The sequence below is a fragment of the Aethina tumida genome, chromosome 3, assembly GCF_024364675.1.
Source record: "Aethina tumida isolate Nest 87 chromosome 3, icAetTumi1.1, whole genome shotgun sequence".
Lineage (NCBI taxonomy): Eukaryota > Metazoa > Arthropoda > Insecta > Coleoptera > Nitidulidae > Aethina > Aethina tumida.
In genome coordinates, this window is record NC_065437.1 from 29,902,164 (window position 1) to 29,921,831 (window position 19,668).

General features: G+C 26.5%; 1 protein-coding gene across 1 annotated transcript in view; it reads left to right on the forward strand.

Annotated features, from left to right (window-relative positions):
• LOC109600752 (tyrosine-protein phosphatase non-receptor type 9) overlaps positions 1-19,668 on the forward strand; it is a 48,779-nt gene that overhangs the window by 14,923 nt on the left and 14,188 nt on the right. The gene's annotated exons all lie outside the window — the stretch shown is intronic.

A 19,668-nucleotide genomic window follows, 5' to 3' on the forward strand; every position in this document is an offset into this window, starting at 1 on the left:
TGACATACACAATATCAACATATTTGTCATACATAGGTATGGTTAATAATTATTTTTTTTGACATTTGACATATGACCATTAATGTATATTTGTTGCTAGGATACCGGACAACTTATTTAAGGTTTTTGAGGTTTTACATTTAATAATTTCCTTTTCCAATATGTCGGATATTTAAAAAACTAAATTATACAACGATATGGTTCAAATATATACAGTACTGGTTATTATATCAACTTTTTAAAACCTTACTGTTAAAATAATATTAATTTACTAATGTTGTTTTATACTGTATTCGACAAACTATATTTTCTTATATTACATATATTTTTCTGAATTTCGTTCGACATAAAAATATCAACTTTAATATTGAAACTAATTTTTTTTTTATTAAACAAGTAATATTTAATTTAACATTAATATTTTTTAACTATTATGAATAAAAATATGTGCATAATTTTTACGCTTGGTTATGAATATGAGCTTGTTTATTTGTAGGGTTAATATCCGGATTATATAACAGCAAAGGCAAAACATCAATGATTTGATGGGTCTCATTGAAAAATTTAATACAAAAATACCTTGTATAAACCAGTGTCACTTATAAGACATCTTTTTGGAGAGTTACTCGAAGTAAAATGTCTCAAAATAGTAGCAAGGTAATCACACACAGAGCCAATAATGCTAGAACAGGGAAGCAACTCCTGTTTCACAGTGGGTATAACAAACAAAAAATAAATCTACTAATTTTCAGAACATATCAGAAAAAACAAATTTTTATATATAGGCATTCAATGCTTTTTCGAGGTATTCCCTAAACGGAAAGTGTAAATAACACTGAAGATAGTATGGTGTAATATTAAGTTTTGACATACTGATTAATTAATTACATTTAAGCCTAATTAACAGATGCCATAGCTGGGCTGGATAATAAAATTCAAAATATTGACCAAATATGATTTTATATTTAATAGTTTATTGCAAAAACTCAATAGTATTTGGTGCTTTATAAAACGTCCTTTGTTGTGATTTATGGAGATTTACAATTCCCTTGACTTTTGCGACAACATAACCACGCGAAACAACGGTTGTTTATTAATTCATTAAATGATACGTGAAACGTGTTAGCGGTTCAATTTTTCAGTGACGTGACTGAAAAAATGGAACACACTCGAGCCTCGTAAATCTCTCTGCGTTATTAACGTTCCCTTAATTAGGTGAAACGCGTTCAGAAAACAATGTTGCTGGTTGCCTTTGTGTTTGGCTAATTTTCAGGTCGTTCGTTGGAAACGCGCACTTGGGAAGTGGGTTAGTGTTATTAAAATTGAAAACAATAAACAGCGCGATTCGTTATTTTGCCACGGCCCGACGTTCGGATTCACCTTCGATGAATGGACGCGTTGTTTGTGCGGACGGGCACGTGTCCCATGCGGATTTTTCACAAAACGAATCGATTACTAATACGTCGAGTTGTTTAATAAATATGGAGGAAGTATACATGCCTTTATTTCTAGGTAATCGAGTACATTTCCTTAACAAAACAGTTGCAGGAATTTCTTTAACAATCATCGGCTGGATGGACAATGCGTTTTGTTATCTTGAATTATATATGTTTATTATTATTATATGTAAATTTTGGTGGAGACGTCACTTCATTTTAACACTGCTTGATTGCAGTGATATAATACTAGTTACTTTATATAGAAGAGAATTATACGAAAAACCACATATTTTACGTAAAGTTATCTACAGAAATTTGAAATATTAATTAATGGCTATTTAATTTTAGCTCCTGTTTCGAAATATTCTGAAAAAATAATATTTATACACATTCCAATTCATTGAATCACATATTGTAGAGGAAAAATCGTCTAACCTTTGAAACCACTCTAAGACTACTCATCCGTAGTACTTCAATAAATATGAGTAATTGAAAGTAAGAAATATATATATATATATTTGTCTTTTTGTCATGTCTTTGAAGCATTGAAAATCATACAAAATAATAATAAAAAAAATATTGATTGTATAATGTATTATGTATGAAATAATTTTCCTCCTTTTCTTATTTCAATTTAAATTATTGTATAAAATAGAGTCAAACTTGGATAACTTGATTTGCGTTAAAAAAATTCGAGTTATTAAGACTTCAAGCTATTAAATAAAATGCATACATAGAAAGTTATAAATGTGTATGTATCATGTATGTATGCCTTAAACTAGATGTTACAAAATATACTGCTAAAGTATACTACTTATCAAAAATAACATTTTGAAAGCTATAAAATATGTAATACATAATATAATCAATATTGTTTTTATTATTATGTGATGTTTTTTTTAATGCAACGAAGTCAGTTATTTGTGTTTGACAGAAGGATTTATATTTACATTAAAAAAAACTACGATTAAACTATTGTTTATTAGTGAGTTTAGTTAGGTATTTATTAATATAAAATATAAAATATAAAATATAAAATATAAAATATAAAATATAAAATATAAAATATAAAATATAAAATATAAAATATAAAATATAAAATATAAAATATAAAATATAAAATATAAAATATAAAATATAAAATATAAAATATAAAATATAAAATATAAAATATAAAATATAAAATATAAAATATAAAATATAAAATATAAAATATAAAATATAAAATATAAAATATAAAATATAAAATATAAAATATAAAATATAAAATATAAAATATAAAATATAAAATATAAAATATAAAATATAAAATATAAAATATAAAATATAAAATATAAAATATAAAATATAAAATATAAAATATAAAATATAAAATATAAAATATAAAATATAAAATATAAAATATAAAATATAAAATATAAAATATAAAATATAAAATATAAAATATAAAATATAAAATATAAAATATAAAATATAAAATATAAAATATAAAATATAAAATATAAAATATAAAATATAAAATATAAAATATAAAATATAAAATATAAAATATAAAATATAAAATATAAAATATAAAATATAAAATATAAAATATAAAATATAAAATATAAAATATAAAATATAAAATATAAAATATAAAATATAAAATATAAAATATAAAATATAAAATATAAAATATAAAATATAAAATATAAAATATAAAATATAAAATATAAAATATAAAATATAAAATATAAAATATAAAATATAAAATATAAAATATAAAATATAAAATATAAAATATAAAATATAAAATATAAAATATAAAATATAAAATATAAAATATAAAATATAAAATATAAAATATAAAATATAAAATATAAAATATAAAATATAAAATATAAAATATAAAATATAAAATATAAAATATAAAATATAAAATATAAAATATAAAATATAAAATATAAAATATAAAATATAAAATATAAAATATAAAATATACAATATAAAAATTTAAAATATAAAATATAAAATACCATATCCATTACATTTAATAACTTCTAACACCTTTTTTTTCATTGATTTTGGTAGCTTTTGAATATAGTCGTTCGATATTTCCACTTTCCACAAATTTTAAACTTCTTCGTAGAGTTCAATCAAATTTTATATGGATTTTCAATGTCATGCCAAAGATTTTCAACTGGATTGTCTGAGCTTTGTGCTGACCAAGACATTCTCGTTGAGAAACGAACCATTCTTTAACTAACTTAGACGTATGTTATTGTGCTGGAAGGACCACCTTAAACTCACGTTAACTTCGACAAATAGAAACAAATGATTCTCCAGAATATCACGATAAACGAAACGATCCATCTATGTGTCTATCTTAATCAGCAAACCCAAAAAAATATCCCCAAACCATAACGTCTCTTCCACCATATGACTAACAGTATATTTGGGATTACACCTTTCATTAATTGTTTTTTTTTCACCTGTGAAATGCCTAGATTTGAATAACTGAAACCGACTTTGTTGTTCTGCCCTGTTTATATGTTCTCTTGCAAAAAGTAGTCTCGCTGCTCTACTTTTGCAGAAAAGAAGGGCTTTGCTGATTGTCTACTAAAGAGACCAACTTCTTTCAGTTTTCGTTTTATGGTACTCATCGACATTTTTGGGAACTCCTCCTAGTGTATTCGTTATTTTAATAAAATGATCGTGCTTTTTAATTTGACTACAAATGACTGATAGTGTAATAGGTTTTCTATGTACGAGAATACAGAGAAAATGATAATATCGTGAATTATCATTTAATTTCTCTTTTTCAATTATTTGGAATTATAGTTTCATGAAAACGGTAATATTATACTGAATTGTCTAATATCCAAAGTCTTCATGTTTCAAGTTTTTTATTAAGCTAAGGTTCATTAAGGAAGGAGGTAGCATAACTCTGCTAGCTTTTAAACAACAGGATTAGCAGCATTACTTCTATAGGTGTAGTCTTTTCTTATTGACCAAATTGGACAATTTGCTGATTTTACTCGTTATAATGGTTTAAATGTTTAATTTAATGTAAACTGTTGTAGTGCATACTTTAATGATTTTCATTTAATTTTTTAATCCTGCTTAAAAAAATTATAAAAAGTTACTGAAATAATTATTTTAATCTGTGCTTCAATTTCGACTGAAAACTTTTAATTATGCACGTTTGATTATGGGAATATCAGCTTTCTTTCAACATTCTCGTCTAAACTCCGCGAAGTAATCGCCCCCAGGAAGCAAGTTTAGAGAACGCCGACACATCTCATTTGCCCGTGAACTTTGTGCATTTCGAAGTGATTCCGTGCTGTACTCGGGAAAAGTTGTGATAACGACCTCGTGCACGTGCCGTAATCGGTCTCACCCTGAAACCGGGCAAATAAAACGTGCCAACAAAATGTGCATAACGTGTGGGTGTAAATTTCCAACGAGGATCGTCTGAATTTACGGATAGATTTTGAATAACTTCTCGCTGTGTGTGTGTCGGGAAATCGTCGGTATTTACTGGAAACGCGTGGTACGATTTGTGATGGATCAAATGGAGATGTAGCTTTAACTAACTAAGCTTTTAATCATCGGTCACAATTTATCTCGATTTATAAATTAATTAGTAATAAATCTGTCACATCCAGCACTTACTTTGTTGACGCGCTATTTATTTACCTTACAATTAAAAGCAGAAAGAACTCCATTCAAATCTTATACACCGGTGTGAGTCATCGCGACCGACGTGACCGTAACGTTGCGCATCCCAGGGAAAAAATTGCATGGCGTAAATGGTCAATCATTGAAATGACATTGAGATGGGAAACTTATCCGACTACCGCTTTAATTGTTTCAAAGAGTCTAAGGCCAAGGTCGGAGTGTAAGCACCAATTTAGCATGCACAATTTACCTAGTTGGAGACAGTTGATGGTGTGACCCTTGGAAATAAATCAGATTTGTATAAATGGACTTTTTTTTCTTATGGTCAAATCTGTCGTTTTCGGTGACTGTGTGGCCTTTTTTGTCAATTGAAACCTGACTACGAGAAGTGCGTAGCAATAAACGTCGTGTTTTGGTTTGGTTAATTGCCTGTCCACTGTAAACAGTAATTTTATGTACAGCACGTGTCATTGCAGCCACGTGGATTGTCACATACTTTGCACACTGCGGTGGTGCCCGATTCGTGTTGCCGCATTTAACGGCGACAACATTTTTATACGTCCATTGTTCGACACATTTGTAACAATATTAACAACATTTTGGACACTACTCACATATTGTTACAATGTATTATTTTGAATAATTACTTCCCATACAACAAACAATAAGTTACCATTATTAACAGTTTTTAAATCTTCTGGTTCAATCTTATTTAAATTTAGTATGTATGCTACTAAGGGATAGATTCTGGGGGTTCTCCTCATTTTTTCGCTACTGATCATTATTTAAAATTATTTGCACAATGTAGTAGAAAAAATTTACTCTTGATTAATTTTGAATATCTTAAGAGTTTTTGAGATATTTCAGTTCTAATGTTTGAAGAAAGTTGAAGTGATTTCCATACAATAGAAAGTCAAGTAGGTTGATTAATTTTGATGAAAGAATGAAGAAAGAAAACATTTACTGTATCTTTTTATTCCTTTAATATATAATATTTTTTTCTTATATTTCTGTGACCTTTGGTTCAATTATATTTAAGTTTAGTATGTATCATCTTAAAATAGTTATAATTTAATGAATAAATTTTTATCACAATGTTACTAAAACGTAAATTTTTGAGTTTTCCTTATTTTCTACGCCACTGATCATTTTTTAAAAATGTTAAGCTTTTTATATTTTTTACACAATTTAGAAAAAAAGAGTTACTATTGATTAATTTTGAATATCACAGGAGTTTTTGAAATACTTCAGTTTTAAGTTGAAGTGATTTCCATACAATAGAAAATTAAGTAAATTAATTAATTTTGATAAAAGAATGAGCAAAAAAGCATTTATTATATATTTATTAATTTAATATACATAAATATAATTTTTATACGTTTACAATAACGTAATAATACAATTTGTAATTTTATATTTTAATGTGCTTGTTTTACGTGAACGTCGCTTATTTGCAAAGTACGGTTTTTGTAAAGGTAAATTTCCTCTAGGATATTCTTCTGCATAAATATGTTGATACCATATCAACATATTCAAAAATGTAGCGGTATCTTTTGTTACAAATGCAAACATTAGTATTATCTGGGGTTATTTCATCATATAACCATTTAATATTGATGAAATAGGATTTTAAATTTATTTTTCAGTTTACAGAAGAAGGTAATCAAGGAAAAAAAATCCACACAATGCTGATATTTCAACGCAAATTTTGATGGCAGAGTGTAATAGATTGAGGTAAACTGTAATTACCTATATAAAAAGTGCTACAAAATTAATTAAAAAATATGACTTTCGTTTAATTATCAAACATATGAATATGTTTGAAAAAGTAAATAATAATAATATATTTTTATCCACTAATGCTTTATATATATATATATATATATATATATATATATATATATATATAACGCACTACAAAAAATGTCTCTGACAGTTTTTTAATATATTCATTTTTTCAAAAGTTATTTAACATTAAAGTTGGATTGATTTAAAATTTTGACATTTTTCTCATTTTCTGACGCAACCATCAACATTATAGGAAAATTTTATATGATATTTTTTGTAGAGAATCAATTTAAATTGTAATTGCTCTTCATTTTTTCGTGAAACACTTATTGCTAGTTATAAGTGAATATAGAAAAAAATTGCCAAATTGTAGTAAAATTATGTTAGTGTAACGATATATACTACTTTGATTATAATAAACAATCAATTTTTTTAGTAAAAATCAATTTTTTTAAATAAAATGTTTAATTTTAACCAGTAAAATACATTTATTTAATAAAATTTTTAGTTTTCTGCAGATAACTTATGATCTGTAAAAAATATCAAAAACTTTTTCGGAGATAAATTATAAGAAAATTATTATTGCTTTATTAACATTTACATTTATTTAAATTAACAACAACCTGCTCACAATGTTGTAGATAGTCGCCTGCTTGCTTTGCAAAATATAACAATAAAAATTTGTTCTGGCTCTGCTACATAAATTACCTATTGCAAAATAACAACACAGAGCATGAATGAATCAAATAAATCGTCGGACACTTAATACCCAGTATCATGGCTATCCTGTGTGCCCGTTCTGCATAAATTACCTACGTCGTGACGTAGCCGTTCTTCCAAAATCGTAGTAAGCCGATACGCGAGGCATTTTAATGAAAATAGAAGGGTCATTCATAATTTCAATGTCGATGTGTTTAGTCGGTTTGGCGCAGCCACCGGACTCGCTGCCCACTGTCATAAAATTTTGGACGGGTTTGTGCAACAAAATATACACACATGTGTTACTTCAATCACGATAATTATAATAACAAGCACTGTATTTGCATACGTAATGAAAATGAACTTTTTAAAGTAAATAAGTGCTTTGTTTTGTTCACGCATAGTTTTTCCATTTAATTATAGTTAGTTCAGCCAATAAAAATTAATTGGTTGTTGCGATTATTTTGTTTATTTGCATATTTGATTCTATTACTTAAGTTATTTAATTACTGCTTCTGGAAAACGTGATATTTACATTTATGATGATTTTACAGAATTTACAATCGTTCCTGATAAAATTCTGAGTTTTCATTGTTTTTTAATATTCTTCTCACTCCTTAGCAGTAATAATTTTTTTTATAAAAGTGTTTGGTTTTGTTTATACTTTCCACATTTTTAATATATTTGTTTTTTAAATTTTATCATTTTTTTTTACTTATATATATAATTGAATTTTTGTTTCAAAATTTCATATTTGAGAAGAATTTAGAATTACTACTTCTGAAAAACGTGATATTTAGAATTTATAATCTTTTGTGGTAAAATTCTGTAAAATTTTTAATGAAAGTTTTTGGTTTTGTTTACACTTTCCGCATTTTTAAAATATTTGTTTTTTTAAATTTTATTACTTTTGAAGATATTATATATAAATAAATTCTTGTATAATAAAATTACACAAGAATTTCAGTTTTTTGTATATTTGAAAAGAATTTAGAATTACAACATAAGTTGTTTTTTTTGTCCAGTAATTTCTACATGTTTCTAGATTTGTTAATATTGATATTCATTAAGAAATATTTTAAAATAAAAATAAATGAAATATGAACAATTTAATTATTTTGGACAAGTTTTCAATATATGTTCAATCCTTTTCAACAAAATATATGTAGATTTGATTTAAAAAAATAAATAAAGATAAGTAAAATTTTATTATTTTAGACAGAATTTCTACAATAAATATTTCATTTTTCGGGTTGACAAAATGTCACAGAAAAATTAAAAAACAGTCGCGAAAGCGTCAAATCTTGCAAAATTTCAACAATTTTTAGTTCAGCTTTGTTAAGCAATGTTTATCTCAGATTTACAAATAATAATTAATTAAATTTATTTATAACTTATTTTTTATTATTATTTTTTATAATTCTAAATGGATTTGCAATATTGTTGATGTTTCTATCATATTTTAACATTTTCATTATACAGGTGTATAATTTTGTTATTTTAAATTTGATAATATATATTTCAATTATAAACAAATTAGAAATTTTATTTTATTGGACAACACTACTCACATTTTTTCTGATTAATATATTTTTTTATTTTAATATATATGTTTGACAGATTTTTAAATTTAAGGAAGATATTGTACTACCTTCATTTTTATAAATTCCTGAAGTTTGTATTGTATTTTAACATTTTAAAATATATTTTTATTACATAAGAATTTATCAATTTGGCAGTTTAATATAAATTAATATTTTGGATTTCGTCTAATCAGGTTAGAAATTTTGTAATTTTGGACAAAATTACAATGATTTTCATCTATTTTTTTTTCAATGATTTCCACATATGATTAAGATATTTTGCTTATTTGATTTAATTTATGTTTTTGATTTTGCAGGAGTGCAGATATTGCAAAATTGTTTTTTTTTAATTCAATTCAATTCATTTATTTATATATATAAACTCAAAATCCAAGAGAACACCGTTCCTGTGTTATTTAAACGGGAAATTAAAATTTATGATGCGGCACTTCGTAATATTAATATTAAGAGCTGTAACTTTCACAGTATATTTTTTACCATTTCCAACAAGATTTTCAATATAAATAAGATAAAAAAAATTGTCGATTTTTTTAAAACGGTCATATATATATATATATATATATATATATATATATATATTAGAATATTATAATTATTTAACTTAGTTTTTAATATTTCCTTTTTCATTTTTAATTTATTTAATAATTATGTGTGACATTTTTTTTTATTCTGAAGTGAAATTTTATTTAGTAATTATGTTTGAAAAATTTTTGAAATTTTGAAATTTTCAATATATTTTAATATTTTTAACAAACTTTTTTATTTTATAGATTGATACTTTATCTTTTTCTTAAAATATTATATATAAATATAATAATAAAATAGAAGTGAATGAAGAATGAAGCTTTTATTATTTGAATAATAAATTTGTTAATATATTTTTTATTTCGTTTTTCAATTTTATTATTATTATTTTTTTGATAGATTGATAATAGTATATTATGATACTTTTAATAACTTTTCTCAATTTTTTCATACCACACTGCTTTTGTATCTTTTAGATTTATTGTTCTAATTTATCCTTTTATCCTATTAAAGCCTAACAGTATGAACGACAAGTTTGTAAATAGAGCTAAATGTGACAATTCCCCAAGACTCGATCACATGACAACCACGTCTGGACACTTAAGTCCGTCTTATTTTGCCGAGAACACAAACAATAGATAACATCGCGACCTAATTACAGACACCATCGAGATAATGCGCCGGCTAAAGACGATGAAAAAGTGTTGAATGACATGACTGGTATGCGAGTATGTGAGAGTGTGAGTGTGTGTGGCTTGTTGCAGAAACCCATCCGTCCACATGTGTGAGCGAGCGCTGCGTCGCATCACGACTTTTCGATTCAAAGCGGGCCGAGCCGTCCTTCCAGCCCAATCGAGATCGGACCTGAGCGAGAGACGCGCGAGATCGTGGTGCGTGTCCGTCGAGAATGTGCCCGTGTGCGTCCCACGATTCGATACACTCGGTGTCTAATTGAGGCCCGGTTTTTTTCTCTCTTCTTCATCTCCTTCGTCGGGTAATTCGGTAGCAGTGTAATGTGCTTTTTCGTTCCGCGCTCCGTTGTTGGTTGCTGGAATTTCTTGCATGGTCTGAACAGTTTCGAGGCGGATTCGTCCAGCTGCTCGTTCCGATTTGGATGTTGTTGAATTTTTGACGACACGTAAGTTTCGATATTTGATGGTACTGCGACTGGTTTCGATGTAGGTTGAATGAAATGCGACAGTTCGGGTGACGGCTTCATTGAAATTTACAAATTATGTTGGAACGGCCAATTCGGCCAATTAAATGCCGCGGCCAGTGGTTCCTGACCTCGGAAATTACGTGCAGTTTTATTAATATTAAACGGTCGACGAGTATCAGCCAAATGAAATTTGAAGCATCAACAAGTGGTCAACTTTTCTCCGCATCGGAGATGGACTAATTTCTTTGGCAATTTGCTTAACCGATCTTAAATCAGCAACTGGAAGACTCATAAAAGACGGTACTGTTAGTATCTGTAATTATATTATAATTAGAGCAAGTGACATCTTCTAAATCGTTATTTTTCGGTGGTTTCTTTCTACATCTTTATCATATAAAGATTTTGCTTTCATAATATTTGTGTTGTACGGTTCTACTGCTTTTTTTAATTCTGCAGGAGTGAAAGATACTTTATACAGTTACATTGGTTAAATATTAATTTTTCTTGATAACTTTTTATAAATTAAATTATATTGCAATTCCTAGACGATATTTTTATTAGACAGTACATTAATTTTATCAGTTTCAGATGTCTTAATATTTGGATCTGTTAGAAGCAAATTAGCAAATTTTATTTTTGGATAATTTCAACATTTTTTTTCTTATTAAAATATACTGCTTTTTTAATGTTTATATAAACATTTATTAACAAAACTATTCTGCAATAGAATAAATAAAGCAATAAAAGTGCTATAATAATATTCTTGGTATTTGCAAGTTATTTCAATTATAAAGGGGTTATCAATTGTCTCAATGTTAGTTAAATATTTAGATTCTTTAAAAGCAAATTAGGAATTTATTTTTTTTTACTAACTTAGAATTCCAATAATTTTTAGTTTAGTTATTTGAACAATTCTTATATTTCTTCTAATTAAAATATTTTGTATATTTAATTTATATATGTTTATGTTGTCAAATATTATTTATTTTATTTAATTCAGCAGGAATAAACTTACTATACAATATTAAAATTTTTTGAAAAATTCTTGTAATTTTTATTGAATTTTATCAAGCACGATTTTTATTTTTAATTTTATGAATTCCTTATAAAAATAGCATATAATTTGTCTGATTTTTTAACAATTTGTACATATTTTCTGATTAAAATTGACGGTTTTACTGTTACTATCTGTAATTATTTTATAATTAGAGCGAGTGACGTCTTCCAAATCGTTATTTTTCGGTGGTTTCTTTCCTATGATTAAATTGCCCAAGTATAACAGGATCGCAATTATGCGTATACACGTCAAAAAATCAGCCGTCGTGAAGCGAATTATGTTTTGTATTTAGTGGGTCACACCTTCTTGATTATGCCTAGACCGTATCACCAAAGAATTATGTTAATTCGTTTAACTAACTGCACAAGTAATAAGGATACTTTTGGTCTGCAGAAGTGACACGAAAACGTGATCAAAAAGACGTGTCTGGTAATTCTGTTGGTGTCTATATGTTTGTGAATCTAGGTGAATCAAATTATTTTTGCTATTTTGTCTTAAAAGGCTGACAATTACTATTAATTATGGGAAATGTACTAATTAATATTCATTAAGTTAATAAAATTTGAAATATGTACTGTTTAGTATTTTTATTGCATCATTAGTTTATGTATCGATCAGTGGAAAAACTAGAAGTAATACTAATTGTAATTGTACAGAATTAAAAATAATACCGCCAATATTTCAACAACATAAAAAAAATTAATCATAAAATCGGGTTTTCTGCAATTTATTCAATTAAACTACTAGTTAATGAACTAGTCAATTTTAATTAAAATAAGTCCTTAATTTGTTATTCAGAAAAGTGCTTACGAAATGATTATTTCACTTATAATTAATGGTTAATAAAACGTAATTTATTTGACGTAATTAGTGATTTAATTTTCATATTTATCTGATGTTTGTTTCGGACATTACTTATTCAAAAAGATTAATTTGACGATTATATCTATGGAAAAGGTTGAAATTCTCGAAGTTGAACAATTTGATTACTATTATAATTAATTGTGATCAATGAAAAATTACTATTTTGTTGAAAGAATTTGTTAAAAAAAAATAAACAAGATAATTATTTTTAATTTTGAGGCTTTCCAACATTTTTAACATATTCAAAATTATTTCAAATTATCATTCAACGTGTGGCTATTTAATGGAATACAAAAAATAAATTTAAATTTGCATTTTAACAAATTAAAGTTAAAAATGAAATTAAAATATTATAAAATATGGTAAACTAACTTTATAGTATGTGCTTTGTATATTATTATTTATGGCTTTCTCTGAATGTTTACTTTTTTTCAACATTTTTATTATTCGAATAATCATCGAAAACTTTTTAATCTGAACTAAAAATTAATAATACAAAATTATAAATACAATTTTAAATGATATTAAATTACATTTACGTCAATATGTATTTTTAAATATGATCCAGTAAAATAATGATAAATTTTAAATTATCACTAAGACGGTTTGGCAGAAACGAAAAGAGGAGAAAATAATTAAAAAAAAAAAAAAATTAATTCATTAATGGAGCATAAAATTCAATACGCAAACGCCTCCGCAAACCCTTATAAATATTCATTTTGAGGCAGATTTAATTGATCGTTGGTGACATAATCTTAATTATAATATCATATTTAATATTCGTCTCATGTTCAATCGCGTGGCCTGACCTTTGTAGTGTAATTGCCTTAATAACATATCATTCTAATTCTTTCAAGCAAGGAGTACACTTTCAGCTAGACCGCACACTTCATACGCAACAACAAAGATATCATCTGGGTGAATCATTTTGCTTAATTAGCAGCGGGGATTTTCGCAAAATATTACAATAGAAAATTGCGTGTGAGGATCCATCGTTCCTGTTTTATGTAACTTTTAATCATACCCTCGGTTTTAATTGTAAGGAATACATTTACTTTGAAATTACTCGTTAAATGTGTTCTTTAAATAGTGTATCTGGTGATTTTTATCTTCATTTAAAAGAAACGAAAGAAACACAACACGACATCAGAAATATAAAAGTTGACTTGACTTGAAGTGTCCACAGCTTGATTTTTTAAGGTAACAATAGAGACAAATTTTAAAAAAGTGCTATAATTCTTTTATTTTTATTATTATTTGACAAATGGTAAAAACTCTCTTTAAGTAATATAAGATACCTCATGATGACATTGTCATCTGTAAAAGAAAAATAGAGGACGTGGCTGATAATTACTAATTGGCTAAGATATTTTCATAATACTTCTAGAAAACTGACATTTGGTATATTTCGAAAAAATTTTTTATTTTATTTCATTTTGATAAAATTTTTTTTATTTCAAATGGATTAGAGTGTAAATAAAATTTTAAGGGGATGTATTCAACCTAAAATATGATGAAAAGTTTTAAGGAACATGGGTCTGCAAATAATCGTTTTTGAAGATATCCATAAATATTTCTATCCCAAATATCAATTTGGGACACTATAAAAATATTTGTGTCTTTCTCGTTAAGACAATATTTTATCTTTTTGTATTGTTATAGGTTTTATCTATTGTAGACAACTATAGCAATTTAAAATATAAAATTTATTAAAATTTAAAATGAATTAATAGATAATTTTGTATACATAACTTTGTAATTTATTTCCTATAACATAAATTAAAATCGAGAAGTCATGATTTTTTGTTAAATCAACTGATTCCTTATATATAATATTTCGTATGAATTCGTAACAGTGATTTATAATATAAGCTCTAAAAATATGAATTCTTCAATTAATAATTTCATAGTTTTCAATTTTAATTTTTATTCTAAGAGAGAATTTAAATTGTTGATGGATTTGAAAAATCTAATCTGTAATAAAACATAAGAAAATTTATTTATTTTTTTATTTGGTAAGTATTTTTTTGTCTACAATACAAATTTTTTTCTTGCCTTGTGTTCAACATAGTCTCGATGTGCAAATTCCATTATATTGTTAATATATGTGCATTAAAAAAGAACCTTCTTGTTTAAAGGGGACAAAAGTTTTTAATTTTTAAAATACCATAGAAATGTTTACCAATTATCAAATTTCAATTCTAATTTTTAGATTTAAGGAAAATTAATAATTTCAACATCTTCATTGAAAACAAACTGTTTGAGAATCACTCTTTTTGTGCTAAAAATTTCACAATGTCACTGTATAATTTTGCCATAATTAGTTGTCTCTTAATTAATTTCTTACCATTTCTATTGAATTTCTAAAAAGAAATTCAGCTTAATAATATATGTATTTACTTTTCATTGTGTTCTATTTCACATAGGAGTTAAAATGGATATAAATAGAGTCCCAAATTACATATATAATGAATATGAGATTCTCATATATTTAAAATTTGATCTCATTTAAATAATATACCATTTGAAAAATAAAAAATTAAGAAAATTATTGAAAAGAAATAGAAATACAGAATCATATGTAATGAACCAAAGAACTTTTAATAATGGGTTGACGAAAAGTATTCTGTATAATACTAACATCTATGCTTTTACTGGATTGAGGTTATTTTTTTTTTAAAGAACATAAAAATAAATAATAAATGATGAAGTACAGACGTACCTATTATATCATAAATAATAATAAAATAAGATTAAATCAAAATAACATTGACCACTCGCTCCTCACTCAAGAACTCCCCCAGTACCACCCTGTCGAAACAACCCTCCGAAAATCCCTCGTCGGGCACGGTCCTGCGGCGCCCAAGTGCCAAAAACGTGTAGTTTGACGTTAGGACGCGTGCGCGACATCTGCGGCGTCGCGGCGGCTCCGACGGCATCGATTTAGTCGATCCGGCCGCACAAACGATACGGCACGAACTGTTGCTCGTCAAAAAAGCCCCGTAACCTGTCCCGAAAGACGGACGCCAATCGACGTGGATTTTTACACGCCTGGAAGATATAATCGGTAAATTTTTTGAATTTCGCGTGCAACAAACCGAGTAGTAGTGTTTGTTTTACCGTTTTGTGGCGACGTGCTCTTCCAGGTGAGTCCTGTGTTTTGGTACTTACGTAATTTGTGTTTATTTCCGTTCGGGCATAATTTTCGGTTGTTGTGCGAAGTAAAAGTTGTTCCGTGTCAAATTTACAATTGGGTTGCAGCTCCGGCATATTGATTAGGTCAAATGTTACATTGTTGCTGATGGAAATTTGGTAAACATGTTCCAAGATTCTAATTCAAGGAATTTGTTTTTGCAATTAGATTCTATTATTATTGTCTAATTTGATTTACAAAATTAGTCAGTAAAATATTTGTTTCTATTAGAAATTAAGCTTGGTGTGCATTTGACATAGTTTCTTCCACAAATTTTGACAGTTGCGTAGAAATGGAACACAGCATCACAGTTCTAATAATATTAATACTAATTTACAGGAACCGCAAAATTCTAAACTTATTTGAAACCATTCAAAATGTTTGTTGACTGAAATAGTACTAAAAATTATATATTACCCGAATAATTATTATTTTAAGTTAATTGTCATATAGGTTTACATATATGAAAAATACTAAACTATTATAATATTGCTGATTATAATAAAAGTTTCACTTTTGACTTAGTCATACTAATTTAAAGACTAAGTTTTTTACAAAATATATAATAAATCCAATTTGATATGTTATTAAATTTTCATTATAAATTTATCATTATACTATTTTAATTTTAATAAAGTTAAGTTTTTCTTCATTTTTATCCAGTCAATGCTATATTGGCTTTGTAAAAGTTTGTAGTGGAGGTGAGGATTATAAAACTCGTACTGGAGATTAAAGTGAAGCCTTTGCACAAGCAGACGGTTCTTATTCCTATTATAGATTTATAAAACGTTTTATGCAAGACGTAAATGTCATTCCGAAATGTCGACTGCTATAATTTAATTTAAAATTTCTTGTTAATCAATATATGGAATTGGAACGTCGAAACAAAATAAATTATTAAATCACCTCTATTTGATATTGATCATTTCTCCTGGTAAAGTTCCCCACTAGGTGATTATAAATCAATGGCACGATCAACAATACGGATAATTCAGGCTTATGTAAAAAAAATCAATTATATATTTATGGTAGGTTGTTCAAAAAGTGAATTTATATCATTATATAATTTATATAAAAAAATGTGTGGGATGCAATTCAGTAATTGCTTGTTTCGCCATTCGCTACGTGACTCATAAATTAAGACAATATGTTAAATAAATGGGGGACTTATTTACATTTCGCGTTTGTACAAACAAATTGGACATGAAAAATGCAAATTTTTTGGAAAATATACGATGCCTTCATAAATATTTCATATGAAAAGATTAGAGGTTTTTAAATGCCACATAAATGTTGTTTTTAATCATACACAAGACGATAATATACAAATCATTTAATTTTAAGTTTTATTGTCTTCAATATCCTGATAACGATTGTTTTACAACTTAACAGGGTTCTAAAAATTCAGTTAATTATCAGTTTTTAACGTATTCAAAACTATTATTCTTATACCTTTATCTTGCGTAGTTAAAGAAGGTATAAGGTAAATTTTCTTTAAAACAAATTCCTAAATCAAATCAAAATTGCTAACTTATATAAGAAAGTAAGTTAATATAGATAATAAAAATTCATAGAGACATCAAAGAAATAAATTATTAATAAGAAATATAAACGACATAATGGGAGGTCGTTTATATTTGTATAACTGTATATAATTGTAACTATTAGGTACAGGAAGAAGTTTTTAATATTTATTTTTAATATTAATTTTATTCAACAAAATAATCCACATTTTTATGTCAATGTGCTACAAGCAAATTTATGCTACATGGTAATAATTTTGGATTCTTAGAATTTTAGGAATGATCAAATCATAGTTTTGCCCTCCTCTTCACAATTGAATCATTTATGAATTAAAAAATTAGACATTGAGCAAAATAAATAACAGTCTCCATATTGTGGATGAGGTAGAACTTTCCATTTAACATTCTGAAACTTCCCCTTCTAATACAACATTACGTGCTTTTGGTCTGTCATGATAAAGGTTTTTCATGAGCTTAGTTAATCAAAATTTTTCATGATTTTTTTGAGTAGAAGGAGAAAATTGGCAATTGTCAATACTTAATTTTGTTATTCTCACTTAAGTGGAATCCATTAGTCAAGTTTGATAAAATTCATTACATAAAAACAGTTTCTAATTATTGATTTTGCTCGGAATATTGCTTAATTTCTTCGTTGGTACACGTTTCAAGATGATCTTGACTTAGCTCATCTTCAATTCATTTATTACCACTTTTAAACCGACGAAACTTAAATCGTGCAACTTCATCACTTACAGCATTGTGAATGTACCGTTTTTGTTGCTTTAAGTTGATTTTTAATCTTATATCTAACAAATTAGAAAGAGCATAAAAAAGCTTTCAAATAATATATATTGTTGAACGAAAAACGTAAATCCCTTTTTTATTTGATATAAGACATTTTGATAAATGATTCATGTAGGTTTTCTAGACGATTTTTTGGGAAATGAAAAAATTCTTAAAAGGAAACTAGAATTTTAGGATTTTTTTTTAAAATATACATTTGTTTCGTTATTATCCAAATAAGAATACGTATTATATTTATTAGTCTATAAAAATGCCTAGCTAATTTTATACATACATAAAGTGACATTTAACTTCATATGGATGTAATTTATACTTCAATATATCTGGAAATTATTGAAAACATGTTACAATATAAAGATTGTTGTATAAATGATTAAAGCAAACTTGTATGATTTACAGCACTTCAATACATAAATTTTAACCTGAAAAATGTACAAAAAGTGGGATAATTACAAAGATCATAAAAAGACAAAATATGTTGAATTTTTTAAACACTCAACGTCTTAATAGTAATTAATAATTATCACTGAATCCAGCAATATGATTTAAACGGGAAATTGAATTTGGAATTTTTGATTTTCAAACAATATCATGCTTCCCATAAAAATAAATAAAATCCCGTATATTAAATATACATTCGAAATTAATCCCTCGTTACCGATGGACGGATTTCAATTTAAATTTCGTCATGGTACACACAATTTCCAGCAGAAAATCCATAAAAACGTACTCGTTGGATTACGACAGAAAGCCTTGTTTTAAATAAAAAATTATGCTGACTGACATAATTCAGTTGAATTCAGAATTTATAACGCAACTTTTATGCTAAAGTGTATCCAGTGAGTACTTAGCATTTTTCATTTGGCGCCTACACATATCTTTTGTTCTTAATGCGGTGCAAAAAAATGTGGACAAACCAGATATGCTTTTAATGAATCAATATGCATGTTCGGTATTATTTGTTGACGCGCGTTATGTTCCACCAACAACACCGAATACGTGATTGACGGAAGAAAGAATCCATTCAGTTGTATGTTTAAAGCAGACGCTCAAAAAGTAACACAACAATACCACTTTTTTGGGGTGACACGTGTCGACGGCAGGTTCCAATCGGGATATTAATTTTCGGCTGGCCGACTGTCGAAAAAGGTGAACCCGTATATTTTTATGAGACGCATCCCGAACAAAATACACAAAAAAAAAAGCTGATTTTCCACCCACACCGACCGTTCCGAGTCCCTGCGTTTCGGATGAGTCGCGTCTGAGCACAGCTGTTCAGAATATTTCCCAGACGAATCATTGTCTTAAAAATTCCACACTGTTTATCAACAATTAAGTTTGTTTATGTGGCAA